Here is a 19,138-nt window from a genome sequence, read left to right on the forward strand (position 1 = left end):
GTGTTTGCGGGTCGGGCAGCCGCCAGGCAGGTTCTTCCGCCCCGAGCTGGCCTGGCGCCTCCCGGCCGCCATAGGCAGAGGCTGGGGAGCGTGGCCCCGAGTGCTCACCTGGGGTCGAGGAGTACCGAGGGGCTTAGGCCGGGCTCCGGGTCATTCGTTCGTCCTCTCATTCATTCATTCCTTGAGGTACGCATTCGTGTAACAGCCACTTCTTCATCCAAGAACGATTTATTGACCACCTATCACGTCCCGGGCTCTCCTCTGGGTCTGGGGTCCATTCTAGCGCGGGAGACAGCCGAATGCGACAAAACGAAGCAATACCGTCTAAGTGTGATACGCGCTCTGGACCAAATAAGCCGGGGTGGGTCCGTCTGACTCCGAGGTGACATTTGGTACTAGACTCAGATGCCTGTGACACTCGGAGAACTTCTGTCGCGCTGCCTTGTGCGGCGCTGATAGGTTTGTTCCCCGCCCCCAAGGACAGTTGTTTTTAATTAAAGCACAACTATATCGCAGCATCGAAAAGTAGTAGCTTATGTATTTTCATTAATTTACATCTCCCCACCCCCAAAGCAGTAGGTGAAGCGCCATCTTACGGCTTATGTTCTCTGTACTTCTAGCACCCCCAAGCTGCCCTTCACTCAGTGGAAGAGTTGCTCCTTACTGGTATTTTTGTTTAATGTATTAGGATCTTTATTTTTGATTTTACAGAATTATTTGCCCACGTTTCTGAGTTGCTGTAAAACTGTAAATGGTAGTGTCGGAGGTTCTACCGAGGGCCATAGAAGAGCAGCTCGCTGGGTTTTTAAGGAACTGGTGGGGAAACAAGTTAAAGAGCAGTTAGGGATGGTCAGAAGTCACCTGCTCATTTGAAGGGCATTGTGTATCTTTGTAGCCTGGGAGGAAGAGCACAACTATGTGTGAGGCACAGAAGGAAAATTTTGTGTCGTGTTTTCATGTGGTCCTAGGGTTTGAAGAGGGCTTTGATTACTAAATTGAGTACTAAATACAAGTGGTGAGTTGCAGATGCATCTTAATAGGGACCATGCTATAATGATCCCTGTAATACTGATCTGGTTTGTGCTTCCATTTCCAGTAAGTTGTCTCACCACAAACAAGACAAGCAATAGGTAGGAACATCAACTAGAATTTCTATAGGTTCTTGTCAGGGATTCCCCAGGAATGGTTTTGAACTTGGAGGGTTTGGACTAGATGATCCGTTTCAGTTTGGTCTTGTCAGTTTAGGATTTTTACATTATGTACAGAAACCCTCTTGAGAAGCTCTAGTTCTGCTTCAATCCCCCCCCCCCCCCCCCCCCCCCCTTTGGTAGAGGAAGGGATCCTGGTCACTGTCATTTCCCCCCTTTTTTGTCTTCAAGAAACGAGACTTCTCAAAAAAAACCAAGTCACGATAGCTAACTCAGGTCCTTTGTCACTCGGCATTGGAATTCCAACTGAGATGGTTTGGAATGGGCAGCCAAGATAGTGCGGGAGGAGTCTGGTGTGTGTGTGTATGTAGGACTAGCTTTACACACATTGCCTGTACTGCTTTTTAGTAATAAAAGTATAGGCATTTATAGCAGTACTGGCTGAATTGTATCAAGTGTGATTCTTGGGCTCTCTGGGTGTTTCTGATCCAGGAGATGCCTACTTAATTGTGCCACCATTTGTTTTGCTTATAGAAATCAGTGGCAGGGCACCATATTATCTCTAGTGTCCATCAGCTTTAATGAAGGAACCGGCTGCATATGCGTGGGATGTGAATCTCCCCTTGTTTCTGGAGTCAGGGTGTCAAACTCATTCAATAGCTGACAGCTGTGATTAGAGCAAAGAAAGGCTCCAGCGTGAAAGGCACTGACAGGAGTAGCCAACTGCTGAAAACGTAATAACAAGTAGCCAAACTGACTTCCAGCCAACAGTCAAGTTTGACTTGCTGCGCACGGGAAATCAATGCAGAGAATATGAGTCATTTTCTCCTCATCGATTTTCACTTTTAATTATTTCTTGGAGGTAGCTTGATTGGGTTTTTATGCCTTTTTGGAACAAGAATGAATATCCAGAGCCGTGCAGTATGTATGAAGTATCTCGGCAGTGTCTGTCATGGTCCCTGCTCCATCCTCAGTATGTGGGAGTCCCTCTTTCCCCTTTTCTCTTCTCCCATCTATCCCCTCACCATTTCTTTTGACCTGTAGTAAGTGCCACGGAACTTTGAACTAAAGTGAAAGAATTAATGAATGCTTTTGGCAAGTACTCTGAAGTGACCCCCGAAGTTGTGCTACATGCAAAGATAAGGTCTACTATGCTTCATGTATGATTTTGTCAAAGTGAGATGATTTTCTTCTGGGGTCTCTCTGTCTCTTTGATAATTTGTTACTGCTCTCTGCTTAGTCTGAAGAAATCAAGGTAACTTCATCAGCTTGAGTTTTCTCCTGGGGTTTTCTCTACTACCCCGTATATTATCTAACGCTGCCATTCCTGCTAGTTGGCAAATCCCTAAACACTGAGCCATTATTTTGTGCCCAGTTTCTCACAAGATAAGGTATTATTTGTAAACTTCACCAGAACATCTCCCGGTACTCTACTGGTTTTGCTCAAAAAAGTGTGCCCTAGCTTCTCTGAAAATGTCCCTAATACTGAGGCAGAACTAGGGATGTCCCTGGTATCAGTGAGTATCACACACAGCTGACCCAGGGCCATGGCATTCGAGATTTAGGGTTTCAGAATATCAACCGTCTTCTACTTTTGATTAGGACAAAGGCACCCTCTAGGGTAATTCTTTCCAGGACTCAAATGTCACATAAACATTTACTTCCCATGAAGCTAGCCTCTCTGTTGGAATTAAGTAATGTCCTAGAGCACAGAATTTGGAGTTACATGCAGCTAGGGTTGGTGTTTCCAGGTGTGTTTCTGTGAGTAAGATAAGTTCTTGGAGCTTCTGTTCCCCCATTTATAAAATAGGAACAGCAAGGTGTAAATGATATGTGGGTAAAATGCTTGGCTTGTATCAGGTGTCCACCGTGGGTCACTGAACCACATTTCTTTCTTGTGTTACTTCCTTTCCTTAGTGCATCTTTCCTTCTTCCCTCCATTTCTCTTCTCCCCCCTCTCCTTTCATTGTTCTCTTTCTCTAGGCTTTTCCTCCTCACTTCCCTCCCGTTTCTCTTCTCTCCCCTCTCTTCAACGTCCTTTTCCTTCATGTCCTCAATTGAAAAATCCAGAATTCATATTATTGACTTTCTCACTAAAGAGCGTCTTTCCCTTTCTTCTCTTGTCCCTTTTCTCCAGTTATTCACTTAGAGTGTTTATCTAATGTAATTCATCTACCTGTAATCTCCGTTCTTCACGTTTCTCATTTTTAAACTTCTAGCTCCAGAATCAGTTCCCATCTCTGTGTATTGCATCCAATAGATATTCTCTGTATCTCAAAGTCGAGGGAGAACTGTAAATATTTCCCAGTCTGTTAATTTTGTTCGAGAAAGAAGGGGCTGAAGGGAACAGTGAATTCCATGCACTTATGTACCCCTTCTTTTTTCTTGGTAATTCCGTCCCAAGGTTGCTGATACATATTCATTCAGTCTCTCTAATCTATTTAGTTTCAAAATGACTTTCACTGGTTGGTATAAGACCAAAAAAGTTTGGTGCACTAAACAAAAGTGAGTTGGTGACTTACTAACAAAAGTCAAGTGCATAAAACAAAACGTACTGTCATTGAGTTACCACAAAGTGAACTCGTGTGCGACACGCAACCAGGCCAAGAAGTAGAACACTGTCCGCATTCCAGAAGCTTCCACATGGCCATTCCCAGTCATTACCCCTGCCTTTTTTGGTCTGAAAAGGGTAAAATATTTACTATCTGGACTTTTACTGAAAAACTTGCTGACCTCTGTAATAGACTTTTTCTCTCTTGAGTTTTCAAAATATGTTGGATGGTTGAAAACAAAACATTGTTCACAGTGTGTATATGTAATATGTAAAATAACCACAGCACAAAGTGGGGGAGGCTAAAGGGACAGAACCTTACATCACATTCTACTTGAAGTGTTCAAGTACTGTTTCTAAATAGACTGTGAAAAGTGAGGTGTATAATTCTTAGAGCAACCAATAAAAAAGTATATAAACAGATACCATAAAACATCGTAACAGATACATTAAAATGGAACACTAAAAATTGTTCAAATAATCTAAAAGAGAAAGGAGCAAAGAGAAATGGAAAACAAATGGAACAACCATTAAATGATATAATTGTTGAATTGAATTCCAATATATTACCGATTACATTAAATGGATATCATCTAAGCACACCAACTAAAAGAGAGGTTGTCAGAATTCTTTAAAAAAAGACCCATAGTTTATGTTTCTGGAAAGATGGAGTAGATGTATGTTTCCACACTCCTCTCCATGGGATATAACTAAAAATCCTGGAAATTAAATATGCAAACGTAAGACTTGGACAGTGGAGTAAATCAGGAAGATTGCCTAGGCACCTTAGGACCCAAGGAATGACGTGATTTAAGTTACCTGGATTTCCTTTTTGCCTCATATATTCTAGACTAGGAACTAAAGAAGCTGATAACCCAGAATGCTGACAGGCACAAGACATTTTAAAAAGTCCTAACAGAAGCCTACTCCTGAGCCAGAGGATTCCAGCCAACAAGATAGAAACTCTTAGAGAATAACCTTCCGGCTCCAGCCAAGCACTGGCAAAGGCCAAGTGGAGCATGCCGACGTCCACTCTTGCCTTGCTGTAGTTCCCCTCAGTCACCACTAGGGGATTGTCGGAGAAGGCGAGTAAGTAATTGGTACTCTTCACAGGGCTGGATGAATGGTTGTCCTGAGCAGTTTTTTTTTTTTTTTTTTTTTAAGGGCCAGACCCACGGCATATGGAGGTTCCCAGGCTACGGGTCCAATTGGAGCTGTAGCCTCCGGCCACGGCCACAGCCACACCAACACGGGATCCAAGCTGTATCTGCAACCTCCACCACAGCTCACGGCAATGCCAGATCCTTACCCCACTGAGCAAGGCCAGGGATGGAGCCCTCTTCCTCATGGATGCCAGTCGGGTTCGCCAGCCACTGAGTCATGATGGGAACTCCCCGAGCAGTTTCAGTGAAGTCCTCTTGGAGACTCTGAACTCCGTGGTAGCATGTGAAGAATTCCATTAAATATAAACTGCCTAACCAATAAAAGGCAGATATCATCAGAATGGTTTAAAAAACATGGCCTAACTTAATGCTGTCTACATGTAACTAACTTCAGATGTAATTATATAGGCATGTAAAAAAGAGATGGAAACAGATATAACATGTAAACAGTAATCCAAAGAAAGCAGGAGTGGTTGTATTAATAGAAGGTATATAGACTTTAGAGCAAAGAAAACCACCAGGTACAGACAGGAATGTTATGTAATGATAACATGGTCCATCCTGAAGAACACATTGAAAATCTGTCAAGGTATACACCAAACAACAGAGCTGCAAGCTATGTAGAGCCGAAAGTGACATAATTTAAAGGAGCAGTAGACATATCTTCAGGGATAGTCGAAGACTTCAACACCCTGTTTTCAACAGTTGGTAGAAGAATCACAGAAAAATCACTGGGGGTAAAGAACTTGACACCATCAGCCAACAGGATCTAGTTGACATTTATAGAACACTCTAGCCACCATCAGCAGAATACATATTCTTCTCAAGAGTCCACAGAGCGTATGTCAACATAGACCACATCCTGGGCCATAAGACAAACCTCAACAAATGTAAAAGAACTGAAATCAAACAGTGTGTTCTCCCATGGCAGTGGTGCCAGGCTAGAAATCAATAACAGAAAGATAATGGTAAAATCTCTAAACACTTGGGAAATACATGACACATTTCTAAGTAATGTGTGAGTCACAGAGGAGATCTTAACGAAACTAAAAATAGGACAGTGAACTGAATGAAAATGAAAGTACAACATATAAGAACTGTGTGACACAAATCAGTGATGAGAGGGAAATTTATAGCACTGAAGTATTACATTAGAAAGGGCAAAGCAGCTTAAGTTAATAATGTGAGCTCTCACGTCAAGAACCTAGAAAAAGAAGAGCAAAATAAACCCAAAGTAAGCAGAAGAGTGTAAATCATAAAAAGCAGAAATCAGTAAAATTTAAAACAGGAAAACAATAGAGAAAAATCAGAGTTCTTTGAAAAGATCGATAAAATTGACAAGCAAGATGGACGAAGACAAAAATGGGCGACAGTATCAGGCAGTATCAAGAAGGAGACATGGAACGCCACCGCATACTTTGCAGAGATAAAAAAGTTCTATTAACTTTGCATACGTGCAGCTGACAGCTTAGATGAAGTGGACCAGTTCCTTAAAACTGCCCACCACAAAAACTCACCCAGTATGAAGCAGATGATGTGAACAGTCCTGTACCTGTTTAAGAAACCGAATTTACAATTTGAAAATCCCCCAAAAGAAATCTCCTTTGGAGATTCACCAGAGAAATCTGCACAATGTTTGAAGACTAATTAACGTGGTTTGTGCACAATCTCTTTCAGAAAATAAAAGAGGGAAAACTTGCCGATTCATTTTATGACGTTATCCTTACCCTGATACCAAAACCAAAGGCAGTAAAAAAAATTTTTTTTTAAAAAAGGAAAGAAAACTGTAGACCAATATCTTCCTTGACTGTACATATAAAACCCGTAACAAGATATTAGCTATAAGAATTAGCAATGAAAAAGAATTGTATACCATTACCAACTGGAGTTTATCCCAGGGATGCAAGCTTGGTTTGCCCTTGAAAAATCGGTCAGTGTAATTAATTCACTGTGTTAACAGACTGATGAATCAAAAAATAATCACATTATTAATCAGTTGATGCGAAAAAAGAATTTGATCGAATTCAGTACCGATTCATGATTTTTAGAAGTCACTCAGCAAACTAGGAATAAAAGGGAACTTCCATGACTTTATAAAGATCATCTACAAAAAAGCTGTAGATAATGTACTTAATGTTGAAAGACAAATGCTTTTCTCCCAAAACAGTGGACAAGAAAAGGATGTCCTCTTTCCCTGTTCTTTTAACGCAGTGCTGGACCTGTTAGCCAGTACAGTCATGTAAGAAAAGGAAATAAAAGCCAAACAAATTGGAAGTGAAGGAATAAAAACTGTCCCTATTTGGAGATGATATGATTGAATATGTAGAGAATGCAAAGAAATATGTGAAAACAGTTTCTAGAAATGAAATTTTCATTAACAGCATCTACATAGGACTATATGCTGAAAACTGCAAACTGCTGACTGAAGAAAAGAAAGAAGATCAAATAAATGGATGTCTGTTCTCTCCAAATGGATGTACAGGATTAGCCCAATTCCTGCCAAAATCCCAGCAAGATTTTTTTGTGAGTGTGGAGAAAATTTTCCTAATGTTTAAATTGAAAGCCAAATATAATAGCTAAAACAATTTTGAAAAAGAAGAAAAAAAAATTGGAGGAAATGCTATACCCAATTTCAAGATCCATTATACAGCTATAATTATCGAGACTGTGTGGTATCAGTGCAAGGATAAACATATAGACCAGTGCAACAGAATAGAGAATCTTGAAATAATCCCACACAAGTATACCCAAGTGATTTTTGACAAAAGGGACATAGCTTTTTCATTAAATGGTGCTGGAGAAATTGAACACCTAAAAAACAAAAAACCAAAAAAACAAGCAACCAAAGAAAACCAACAAATCCTTGATATAAGGCTCACACCCTTATATATAAACTCAAAATGAATCACAGATTTAAATGTAATATAAAACTATCAAACTTTTAGAGCAACATAAGAGAAAATCTTTATACTCCAGGGATAGACACAGAATTCTTAGCACCAAAAGCACAATCCATAAAAGGAAAAATGGATAAATTAGCCTGTATCCAAGTTACAAACTTTGCTCTGTGAAGACACTCCTGAGAGAATGAAAGACAAGTACAGACTGGGGGCAAATATTTGCACATCCTGTATCTGCTGAAGGACTAGTATCTAAAATTATCAAAGAACTCTTAAAGCTTAATGATAAAAAAACCAAATGGTCCAGTTCGTAAATGGGCGAAAGGCATTCCACTAAAAAGATACAGATAGCAACTAAGCACATAAAAAGATACTAAGTATCATTAGCCATCAGGGAATTGCAAATTAAAGCCACAGTGAGTTAGCATTACTGGAATGACTGAAATAAAAAATAGTGACAACACCAAATGCTGTAAGGATGTGGAGAAACTGGATCACTTCTACATTGAAGTTTGATTTTTTTTTTGGTCTTTTTTTTGTCTTTTTAGGGCTGCACCCGTGGGATATGGAGGTTCACAGGCTAGTGGTCCAATTGGAACTGTAGCTGCTGGCCTAACGCCAGAGCCACAGCAATGCAGGATCCGAGCTGTGTCTGTGACCTGCACCACAGTTCATGGCAATGCTGGATCCTTAACCCACTGAGAAAGGCCAGGGATGGAACCCTCGCCTTCATGGATGCTAGTTGGGTTCACTACCCTCTGAGCCACCACAGGAACTCCTCGTGTGGTTTTTTTTTTTTGTATTTATCCTGCTAGATATTCGTTGTGCCTCTTGAAACTGTGACTTGCTATCTTTTGTCTGTTTTGGGAAACTCTCATACTATGTTTTTCAGTTTTCAGTAATTAAAAATGTTTTTTTAGTGAATTAAGATGATAATCTTTGTCTAAGATAACTGGTGGAAAAATGTTTACTCATCATACTCTGCATGCGTATTTCCATCCATACAATTCTAAATATGAAAACAAAACAGCAGTGGTATATGCTGTTTTCCCTTTATTGTACCCTAAATCATCTCTGCCTGTTCTTACTCTCAGAATCTACTGATTATCATTTAAGACATGTTAGGCTAATTTTGCTGTACGTTTTACTTCCTAATTAAATCTGTGTGAAGATATGTAGACAGTGACATAGTCTCTCCAGACCTTTAAAAACTAAGGGTATTGGCTGTCGGCTGATGGGGAAGTCTGTTAACAGTAACAGATTGTTCTGTTAACAATAATCCCTCATCCCTCATTTTTGGGCTAGCGGGGCACAGTTTTCCAAGCACTTTCACAGGCCCTGTCTCACTTGCCCTCACAACAACCCCTTGAGCTTGGCAGGCGTGCAGATAGAGTCTCTGAGGCAAAGAAGCCAATTGACAGAATAAGAGTCCAGAGTGGTAAATCTCATTTCATACCAGTCCGGAACTTCCCGGGAGGGCTCTGAGTCTGTCCGCAGGCCTGCTCTGTACTCTTCAGGTTGCCTCGTTCCAAGATATCACAGTTCATCCAGACACACAATGAGTAGTCCAGCCGGAGGCAAAGATCTCGTCCTTGCCTTCCTCTCATGCCCTCACGTGTGCCGCACCCTGGAGATGTGCTATCTGCTGGGAAAGGGAGGGTCGTCCTGCTCCTCCCAGTTGACGGCTGCTTCCTTACAGCACACCAGACATTCCAGAAAGAGCCCTCCTGTAACCATTTTGGCGGACCTCTTCTCTTGCAGCCGACTCTGGAATTGAGATGGGTTCGGTGGATCCTAGAAGGATTGTGGAGATGCAGGAGTTGACCAAGTGGAATTGCTGTAAACGTTGGCCAGCAAGAAGCAGCGTCACTTGTAGAATCTTGGGCCTTTCTCCTGACCCCTGCAGGGATTCGGAGACCGAGGTAAGAGACAAAGCAGGTTGGTGGGGATGGAGGGACCTATTTGGAAGGCAAAGGGATGGAGGCAATGTGGGGGACCTCGGTCCTTCCCTGCATGAGTCATGCTTACACAGGGCAGTCATTCCTTCAGAAGAATTGATGGACTGGTTGAGCTACATGGGAATGCAGGGACCACAACTGTGGATAAGACAGGAATACCCCCTGCACCTCCCATCTAGTGGGGATATGCTTAATAAACGTAATTACATCCCTGTACAGTGGGGTTCCTTGAGGGAGAGGGGTGGCAAGTCGGGGCTCGTAAGAGGTCAGCATGGCCTGGTGTCCAGAAGCCTTGGGAGGGTTCCTGGAATTAGGAGTATCTATGCCACGTTGTAAAGGAGAATCAGACACTTGTTAGGTGATAGGTTTGGAGCTAGGATGGAAGGAAAAGCATGGGCGACAGAACAAAGATGTTTCAAGGAACTAAAGTCACTGCACTTGGGCGTGACTTTAAGGCTTTGGTGCATGGGGCGGGGGGAGTGCTCTAGGCAAAACCCAGTAGTACTTTGAAAAAACTGCTTTACCTGAAATCTGGGAAACTGCCATGAATGAGCCACGGCCCCCTACCCCTCTCTGGTGTGTTTAGGTAGGAACCCTGGCTTCATATATGCAGGCCAGGAGGTGCAGGTTAACTCAGGGTACTGCCTTTAATGCCTTGCCTGGTGAGTTGTGGCTCCCTGTCCTCACGGAGGCAGACAGCGCCCTCCTGTGGCAGTGAGACCGCACTCCACCGGCAGGTCACTGGCCCCAACATACTGAAACTGCATTTTTGCAGTTCCCCTTGGAGGTTGCAGTCACGAGAGTGGGCTGAAATTCTGAAACCAAATAACACAAAGAGAGCGCTAGTTCTTATGAAGAGCCGACTTACTTTATTTGCTAAAATTTACTCCTTTCCATCTGCCTCCATGGCAGTTTCCTGATTGAGAAAAATGACAAGATAAATAAATAAAAATGGAGGAGGAGAACTAGCAAGAATGGGAAATGTTTTGTCATTTCCCTTTCAGCCCCACCCCAGAACCCTGATGTAGCTTTGGCCAGCAGAAAGGAATTAGTAAGTGCATCTACTGGTGTGAGCCGTTTTAGTAATAGAAAGTCAATTTCTTCTCAACTCCTCTAAATCAGTGTTGGGATAAGGCTCACATGTTGCCACATATCCAGTCTGCTTAGGTGCTCACCTGTCTGGGGTCCAGAGAGACTGAGGAGGGGTATGTTCCTGGGGGAGGGGACACACACCTGTGGCTCCTGTCGTGATGTCCCAGGACGCATGGAAAATCCCACTTCCCGGGGCACGGCGAAGATTGGGGTCCTCTGCCCAAATGTGTTGTAATTTTGAGGATATTCAGTTTATTTTGGCTCTTCTGTTGAGATCTCAAGGTTTAAGAAAGTGCCAAAGTGTGTGGATAGAATTGATTTAAGTGACTGGAGAGCAGGAGTACAGTAGCTTCTTTTCTTCCTGCCTAAATAGGGAGAATGAATGGCCCAGGCCAGGGAAATGACCCTGTGGTGCTTCTCAGAATCCTCTAGGTGGTGCTGCTGCGATAGCTTTAGGCTAGAAAATTTTAAAGCGCTGAACCCTCAAACCAAAATGGAACTTCTTCAGTGTCTTATGGTCCTGGTTAATTGCTAATACGAACCTATTGATAATTTAGGCCATCCCATTCACATCGTAGTCCTCTAAGCATGAGCCTCTACACATAAATTCCACAGCAGAATAATTTCAAGTGTTGGAATTTGTGTACTTCTCTGGTTATTATTTAGTAAAACTATGGACTTTTATGCCTGGCTGAATTTTGTTAAAGCTGGCTCTAGGATTTGTTCTTCCTGACCCCAACTTGGGTTGGAAAGTGCTGGACAGTGCCTTGTACTTAGTAGATGCTAAATTAATGTTTATCAAAGGAATTGATTCTATTCTGTTTTTTCCTTTTCCCTCCTGATTGGCGATGAGATGACTACTTGGCTTAAGCTTTTTATAACCCTCGTCAGACGCTGCTGCTTATCTGTGCTAATGAAAAGACTGGGAGGCCGTTTTTTTTCTTTATTTCTGAAAATGGCCTGAGGTGTATATATATATGTGTGTGTGTGTGTATATATACATATATATATAAATCACTTCTTTATTTTAAAAGCAAATTAGTTTTCCCGTTGGTTCCATTGAAATGCAGGAATGGTATGAAAAATCGTGTTTGATAATTGCTCGAATCTTAATCAAGATTTTATTAAAATCAATATTTGATATGCTGCTCAATTTAATTAAACTAAACCATAGAGAAATGAGTAATAAATGAGCTTGAAAATCAATCACAGGATAAGGTATGTTTCTCTTAATTAGTTTACCGTATGAAATGTTGGATAAAGCAGTTGCCGACCGCAAAAGGAACACCAGCCAAGATCACCACTTGTAGTCACGCGGTATGGACAGCTGAGGTTAATGAGCACGAACTCTGTGCCAGGCTCTGTGCTCAACCTTGCCTGTTAAGGTTCTTCATTTATTTTGAGCAGACTCTTATGAGGTCTGTTTCATCACTGAGCCAGTATGAGTGTCCCAGGTCACTGAGCCAGGAGGTGGTAGAGGTAGATTTTAATACAGTGATCAAGCCTCTCCCACTCCCTTAAATTGCCCACAAGTAGGAAGAGAAAGCTTGACCTGAGTGTGGCTAATTTTAGAGAAGGTCATAGGTGGTGATTTTCTTCCTAAGAGAAGTGTTTCTTTTAAGATGAGTGATACAAGGGACGGGGGAAAAACCCCCAGACCGGAAGCCCTGTGTGTTGACCTAGCAGCTCTGAGCCCCATGGACTGGGGGAAAGAAAGGGTTTTATTTTTCTGGACGGACACAGACTATGGTTATTTACTGAATAATTTATGCTGATAGGGAGCGGCAGAGATTTATGGCTTTAGTAAAAAAGTGTTCTAATTGGGATTAGCTAATGAAAAAGTGGTGGACCTGGAGAGGGAGAGAGCAGGAAAATGTGATTTCAGTGGAGGTGTTTCGTCTCTCATGGGATGCTAACAGAAGGGCTAGTGTTACGCGCTGGGGCAAGAATCATACTTTTAATTAGGCCTTCAGAGTTTGTGCCTGCACTTTTGGTTCTAAGTGTTCTTAGTCATGCAAAGAATCGGCTCTGGGAAACTAATGATACTCTTGTTAAATACCATTGGCTGTGAGAACAAAACTGCAGCTTCCTGAAAAACCTCCCTCATTTTTATTCTGTGCTCGTTCAGTGGGATGAAAAGTTAAAAATCAACAATAATCACAACCACACAACTGGGCGACTTCTCTACTCTAGGCTGAGGATAATTTTTCTTTCAAGTCACTGCTTCCTCAACTACAGCCGTTCATGCATCACAGGCACAATTTTTGACATCTCCCTGTAGCTCTTGGGTTACTTAATATTTTCACTGAAAGGAGTTTGTTTTTAAAAACTAAAATTAAGTGCATTTGTTTTAGAAGGAAGCTTTGTGTCACAAACACAAGTGGGAAGCCAGAGTGATTTGCTCGAAGAAGGATATAAGTGAAAAGAAAGATAGTTAAGTCAAAACACCGTTATCAAATTTTAACTCCAGCAGAGTGTCTGGAGGTCACAGAGACAGACTTATACCAACTGAGGCCTCCTCTTTTATTATATCTGAGGGATAAGAAAAGATTTGAAAGGGGATTTTTTTTTTTCATTCTGTGAATCGGTTTTGTCCAGCGCAATGTCCATATGGCACCTGCATTGCGTTCCCACCAGAGGCTCCTCCGCCCACTCTGTGATCAGCAGCCCAGGAGGCTTTGTCTGCTGCTCCCGCAAGCCTTTGCCCCCCTTCCTTTACTGCTCAACTTCCTCCCAGTAGCAGCTGACCCCAGCTCTCCACCCATCTAATTCCACTTAACCTGGTTTCTGAAACAGCCTTGGGATGGAGGGCAGGTTCCAGAAGGAATGGTGTCTCTTGTTGTTTAAACTTCTTTTCTCCGCGTGTGACGTTTGAGATCATTTTCATCTAACAACATGTGACAGGTGTCCAATAATAGTGAAATAAATGTCACGAACAGCGTGTCCCTTTACCACTCCTGTCTTCGAACACCCAGGCGTCCCCTCCCGAGGTAGCCGCTGTCATCGTGTTGAGCGTGTTCTTCCAGCGGTATTTTGTGCGCGTGCGAGAGTACGTGTATGCCTCTCTGTAGATGTCGCACAAGTGGAAGCATCTTCTACGTGTGACTGTAGAATGCTCCAGTTCACTTTTTTTAACCTGGCAATAGAGTCTCCTATGCGTATGCAGAGCCCCAGCCCATTCTTTTAAATCCCGCAGGGGAGTCTATCATAGGGTTAGTGATCCTCTTTCCGCGGACATTTGCATCATTGCTTCATCTTCTCCCAGCAGTGCTGTGACATCCTTGCCTCATTCTCTTTGGACCCACGATGACCGTGAAGACATCAATCTAGTGCTGGGCAGTGCCCATTCACATGGCTGGCGTTCTGATGGTGATAACCAGAGAGGGCAACCATCGTCATATTCCACTCATGAGGATGGCTCTCTCTGCCCTTTTCTTCACCCATAATATAAATTCATCTCTGCCATGGTGTCCCGCACAGCCTGAAGCATCCCGATTTGAACACGCAGTTGTGTGTTTAAGTTATGTTTGTGGCACTTACCAAGTATGATTTAATTCTTCCTCGTCCTGATCACATTTGACGTTAGTCCTGTGATTTTGTCCTCATTGCTCGTCTCACTTGCTGGATGACCAGCTCCGTGAAGCCAGGAAGGGACCTGAGGATGCTGGAAAGGCCTCAGCTCCTCTGACCTTAGGGGAAGTAACGCCCGCATAATTTAATGGCAAATGATACACGTTCCTAGTGAAGCTTGAATGAGAAATATGAAGGGAAAAAAAGAAGACAGGGATAACAACCCCTGAGAATTGGGGTGCTCTTTGTGACCAAGCTGGAGTTGGGAAACCCCAAGAGTCTCGTGGGAAACCCTACCTCCCCGAAGGTGGTCCTGTCCTCTCGGCCAAAGACTGGGTGCATACTTCTGGGCGTGTCACACTTGCCGACCCAGACAGGGGCCGGTCCACCTTCCGGCTTAGCCTGCCGTTTATTATCATTCACAAGGTGGTGTTAGATGCTCAGCTTTTAAAAGAACTGGCTTTTCAGCAGTATTTTTACCCTTGAGAGTGTATAGAGAGAGCTCTGTGTTGTATATTAATCAGAGCTTTCGCGACTCGCTTTGAATGGTAGTCGAAGTGTGTCTGGGAGTGTGGTGAATGAAATATGCCCAAAGTGTGCTCTATTATTTATTACTCAGGAGTCTTTCCATCTGAGACGTCGGCTGAAATGAAAGGAACCAAATATCTACCTTTACTAACTCAACATCCTTCCCAGTTTCTGCTTCCCGTGGACCCCTCACCCCCAAAAGGGTTGCCGCATTCGATGCCTCCTAAGAGTCAGTTTGTATCGAAACTTGTACGAAAATTTGTATTTTTGAACTCCCCAGTCTGTCTGCGGATGTATAGATCTCAGAGCACACAGTGCTCTGCAAATACTTAGCCAACATGACTGGAAGCCGTGCCTTCTGGCACCACTTCCCTCGCCTGTTCCCAGACGGCACATCTCACTCATCCTACAAAACCTGGTTCAAATGTCACTTCTTCCTCTGCCCTCCCCGACGGTCCGGGCAGCGAGTCGCCCCCTCTGCACTCCCACCATCCTTTCTGTGTACCTCGATCACATGCATTCGCACTGAGGCCAGTAGTGTCCCCAAGGGGGCAGAAGTTGGTTCTTGGGGGACGCAAATTCTTCTTCTTTTTTCCTCTTTTAGTACTTTATGTATTTATTAAAAAATCTTAGCATATAGTTGACTTCCTGTTGTAGTTCCGGGTGTACCACAAAGTGAATCAGTTGGACCTAGACGTGTACGCCTTCTTTCTTCCCATATAGGTTATTATAGGCTCTTGAGTAGGTTTCCCCGTGCTCTACGGTAGGTCCTTGTTAGTTTTCTATTTCATACACAGTAATGTGTGTGTGTTATTCCCATTCTCCTGATTATTATTCTTTTTGTGTGTAAAACACGTAATACCGTCCATAAAAAAATACACCATATAAAATTTCATCATGGGGGAGATGAAAAATATATCTAAAAATGCTTGATTTTAGGGTGCAGATAATAGAAAGAGGTTAAGAAAATGTAAGAAACTGCTTTTTTTTTCATCACATTTGCTTCTTCTTTGACAGTCATTACTTTGTATCATCCTATGATTCTCTTAGAAGGTGGAAAACCATGGCTCTGAAACCCAGCCTCTGGCACAGTGCTCGCACGTACTGGCATTCGCTGTTTATTTACTTGAATGGACAGATGATCATTGAGATGTTTGCTTCGAAGCATGGCTGCTCCACACTGGAAACTCCTGTAAAAACCATTCTTAATACAACTTCCAGGATCGCACCCCACATCTGGAGTAGGACCTGGAAACAGGCATTTCAAAGCCCTACCCATTTTATGATTGGATTTCCCAACTCTCGCTCTGCCAGTCCAGGAATCCCTTTCCTTTTCTTGTGGAGACATCTGCATTCCTAAAAACACAACCCCAAAGAGGTGGTATAGTCATCTGTTGTTGTATCCTGTTCTGATCAGAGCACAGAGCACTGGTTTCTGTTCGAGGTGCCATTTCCTGGGGGAGGGTGGGGGGAGTGTCGCCAGGCACCAGCATTTCCAGAGAGGTTCAGGGATGCCCGCTTCTCTCCTTGGTGAGGATCTCAGGCTGCAGGCTTCTGTGAATGTGGCGGGCAGTGTGGGCTGGCCTGGTACCAGGACAGGGATTCTTTCACCAGCCTCTGAGCAATATGGCCAGACGCGGAAGGCTAGATGGCTTGGGGACCCAGGGAACTCTAGGGTGCTTGTTGGTGGGAGTGCAGGTGATTTTTAGCAGCAGGCCCTGAGCTCTTGCTTTAGTCCTGTCTGGGGAAGAAGTGTTCCAGTAATTTGAATGGGACAACGGGAGCCACACTTACCAAATCTATGGACGATACCCTCTAGGAGGAATATCAAATGCATAGAACAACAGGTCTTTAACAACCATCCAGGAGGTTAGAACCAAGGTTCCCGATCTTCTCAGGCCTGGTGCCCTCTCTATAGGAAGTATTATATAAATGTAATGCCAGAATTCCCGTCGTGGCCCAGCGGTAACAAACCCAACCCGTATCCATGAGGGCATGGGTTCTGTCCCTGGCCTGGCTCCCTGTGGTACGGGTCGCAGGTGTGGCTCGGATCCCATGTTGCTATGGCTGTGGCATAGGCTTGCAGCTGCAGCTCCAATTCGGCCCCTAGCCTGGGAATTTCCATATCCCATGCGTGTGGCCCTAAAAAGAAAAAGGTAACGCCACTTCCTTTATGGTGAAAGGAGTATCATAGATAACATAAGTGACCTACGTATGTGATTCCCAGACATCAGTATAGTGCCATGAATGTAATAGAAAAAGAAAAGTCGTTTTAGAACAAAAGGACCGTAGGAGATATATTGTAGAACGATTGGTTCTTCCATCTTCCTTGTTTTGAGAATATGAATTCGTGCCAGTGTGGCTGCTGTCTTTGAGTGTTCGTGTTTACTCATGTGTGGTTTTGTCCACGAGAAACACAGGTGAACACAGAATACCTCACGCAAGTGACTTCTGCCCATAGGTTATGCAAAACGCCAGTGTGCACGCAATTGAGACATCAGCCAGCCCCCTCAGGTCACCTTGAGGTAGAAGCCACGTGGACCCAAATCTGGCACAGCTTGCCTCCCCATCCGCACAAGCCTCCTGCCTCCACGTCACAGTAACACAAGCTGCAGCCCTTCTGCTGCCCAGCCTTGTGCAGCAAACCTCAGGTCTTTTCCAAGGTGACGCGGCCCTTCTCTTGTAAGACTTGTGTATCCCTTGGCCTGTGTAACATTTCCCATGTGTAAAACTATGCCACCGTTTTTATTAGGTTCTTTTTAACATGCGTCGATGTTGAAGGTTTTTTTTTTTTCTTTTTTTTTTCGGTTTTTAAAGTTTTATCGAAGTATACGCGATTTACAGTGTCGTGGTAATTTCTGTTGTACTCCAGGCAGATCCAGCTATACGTGTACACACATCCATTCCTCTTCAGATTCTTTGCCCATGTAGGTTATCACAGAATATTGGGTAGAGTTCCCTGTGCTATACAGCAGGTCCCCATTGGCCAATCCTGTCATATTCCACGGTGTGCATGTGTCCCAAACCCCAGTCCATCCCTCCCCTGACCTGTCCCCTTTGGGAGCCACAAGTTTGTTTTCAAAGTTTTGAGTCTTGTGGTCCTCACTCCATTTTCCCCACAGGCCCTTTTTTGTTGTGTTTTGTTTTGTTTTTGTTTTGCTTTCTAGGGCCTCACCCACGGCATATGGAAATTCCCAGGCCAGGGGTCAAACTGGAGCTGCAGCTACCGGCCACAGCCACAGCATTGCAGGATCCAAGCTGCGTCTGTGACCTACACCACAGCTCACAGCAACGCCAGATCCTTAACCTACTGAGCGAGGCCAGGGATCAAACCCACATCCTCGTGAATACTGGTCGAATTCGTTACTGCTGAACCACAGCAGAAACTCCCAGTCCTGTGTTTTTTTTTATCATGTGATTTTGTGCAGTGAGGTGACTCGTTAGGAATGCATATATTGTGTTCCGTCAGAACGAACTGTACTCAGATGCTTGTCTCCGATGCAGTGAGTTAGTTTGGATTTTATAGATGTAAAACAATCTTCAACTGAATAGTGTTGATACTTTTTCTTTCTATTGGACATTTTTTTTTTTTTGGTCTTTTTGCTATTTCTTGGGCCGCTCCCGCGGCATATGGAGGTTCCCAGGCTAGGGGTCGAATCGGAGCTGTGGCCGCCAGCCTACGCCAGAGCCACAGCAACGCAGGATCCGAGCTGCATCTGCAACCTACACCACAGCTCACGGCAACGCCGGATCGTTAACCCACTGAGCAAGGGCAGGGACCGAACCCGCAACCACATGGTTCCCAGTCAGATTCATCAACCACTGCGCCACGACGGGAACTCCTCTATTGGACATTTTGAAAGAAGGGTGAGATAAGTATGTTAGCACTTAGGCATAGAATTGCCTTCCATTCAGATGCAGCTCAAAGCATCTGAACTGTGCTGTGACTCACATACCCATGGTGACACTGTTACCAATGATACGATTTTCTAAAAAGGTGAATAACTTCTGAGCTTCAGAACAAAACAAAGCATCTCTCTTCTTTGATTTACGCAGTAGTTGCTTTCCTGGAAAATTAGCATTAACTCCAGGCCAAAAAATAACTGTATGCCTGAAGTGGAATTTGATTCTGTGTACATGGGTATAAGCAGTTTTTCCTCTGTGGAAATGGCGTGGGGTAAGTGAAATAGTTGTCTTCTCCTCTGTAAGACGTGCAAGCCCCTGCCCA

The 19,138-nt window shown here is 43.6% G+C and overlaps 1 long non-coding RNA gene across 2 annotated transcripts in view; it reads left to right on the plus strand.

Annotated features, from left to right (window-relative positions):
* Positions 1–10: 10 nt before the first annotated feature.
* Positions 11–19,138, plus strand: part of LOC125133066 (uncharacterized) — a 351,736-nt gene continuing 332,608 nt past the window's right edge. The window contains exons 1-2 of one of the 2 annotated variants that reach the window (XR_007136403.1): positions 11–186; positions 9,524–9,684. This is a non-coding gene — a long non-coding RNA (uncharacterized LOC125133066). The remainder of the gene's footprint in view (positions 187–9,523; positions 9,685–19,138) is intronic. The other variant, XR_007136402.1, reaches the window with a different exon arrangement.

This window comes from Phacochoerus africanus, chromosome 8 (assembly GCF_016906955.1).
Source record: "Phacochoerus africanus isolate WHEZ1 chromosome 8, ROS_Pafr_v1, whole genome shotgun sequence".
Taxonomy (NCBI): domain Eukaryota; kingdom Metazoa; phylum Chordata; class Mammalia; order Artiodactyla; family Suidae; genus Phacochoerus; species Phacochoerus africanus.